At 47.8% G+C, this 1,328-nt stretch overlaps 1 non-coding gene across 1 annotated transcript; it reads left to right on the top strand.

Moving 5' to 3' along the window:
• Window positions 1-646: 646 nt before the first annotated feature.
• On the top strand, window positions 647-810 carry LOC140390729 (U1 spliceosomal RNA). The gene has a single exon (XR_011934787.1). It is a non-coding gene; the product is annotated as a U1 spliceosomal RNA (small nuclear RNA).
• Window positions 811-1,328: the final 518 nt, after the last annotated feature.

The raw sequence follows: 1,328 nt of genomic DNA, 5'->3' as shown, positions 1-1,328 counted from the left end.
CTCTGCTTGGGCAGCACCTTCTAAACCCACGGCCACAATGGCAGCAGATACATGGGAAGACCACCACCTGGAAATTGCCCTCCAAGCCACCCACCATCCAGACTTGGAAATATATCCTTCACCGTAGCTGGGTCAATATCTTGGAATTCTCTGTGGGAGCAACTGTAAAACATGGACTACCGTGGTTCAAGAGGGCTGTCCCACGGCTTTTTAGGGATGAGTAATGAATGCTGGCCTTGGCAGTCAAGCCCACACATCCCATGCACGGAGTTTTTTGAAATCAGCAATGTGTTGGTAGATGCATCGTGACGCCCCCTTGTCTTGTCAGTGGAGTGAGTCAGTTTGAGAGCGAAGGGAACAGCCCCACCAGCTGGCGATTATCCGAATTCCGGACAACCCTGTAGGAGGACGGTTCATTGCCTTTTAAGGGTAGCATGCAAATCGAAACAGAGACTCTCCGAAGTAAACAACTTTCGTTCTGTAGCTAGAGGGATATTCAAGTATGGAGTGTAATACATGAGAAATAACTCCTGTGGAATGGAAGCAGAATGTGAACAAGGCGAGGTTCTGAGTTTGAAAACTGAGTGAGTGTGACTGTGAAGTGTAGTAGCTGATGTGGGCTGGCAGAGTGTGAGAATGAGTAGGCATACTTACCTAGCAGGGGTGAAACCATGATCAATAAGGTGGTTCGCCCAGGACGAGGCTAGCCCATTGCACTTCGGGTCTGCTGACGCCTGCGATGTCCCCAAACGTGGGATTATCGACTGCAGAATTTGTGGTAGTGGGGGACTGCGTTCGCGCTCTCCCCTGAATAAAAATCCAAAAATAGAACAGCCTTTGCTACAACAGTTGAATGCTGAACAATGTTTCTCCTGCTCTGCATTGTGCACGATGCTACAATGTTTCTCCTGCTCTGCATTGTCCACAATGCTACTTTTAGTCTATGTACTTAGGTCGTCTTTCCACCCACCAAATATGTCGTACGCATTCTCAATCGACAAATATTCTTTCACTGCACGCTTTATTAAACTGCCTGCAAATTACCCCACACCTTCCACAGCTACATTTTGCTCCCAACCATCCGCCATGAAGGTGCACCCTCACCCAACCCCTCCCAGACATTTTATTTACCAGTTGAAAATTCCACGGCCCATTTTCCCTCCCGCAAATGCGTTCCTCCCCAGACTCTGTCCTTGAATCTCGCAAGAAAAATCCCAATTGGCATCATTAGTCAGCTGTTACCTAATTCAACAATTACCAGCAGAAGGCAAACAAACAAATCACGTGTCAACCTGGTGAAGCTACAACACAGGATTAGTTAGTTGCCG

The sequence above is a fragment of the Scyliorhinus torazame genome, chromosome 14 (assembly GCF_047496885.1).
Source record: "Scyliorhinus torazame isolate Kashiwa2021f chromosome 14, sScyTor2.1, whole genome shotgun sequence".
Taxonomy (NCBI): domain Eukaryota; kingdom Metazoa; phylum Chordata; class Chondrichthyes; order Carcharhiniformes; family Scyliorhinidae; genus Scyliorhinus; species Scyliorhinus torazame.
Note: the sequence above shows the minus strand (reverse complement) of the source record. Positions and strands in the feature narration are given on the sequence as shown.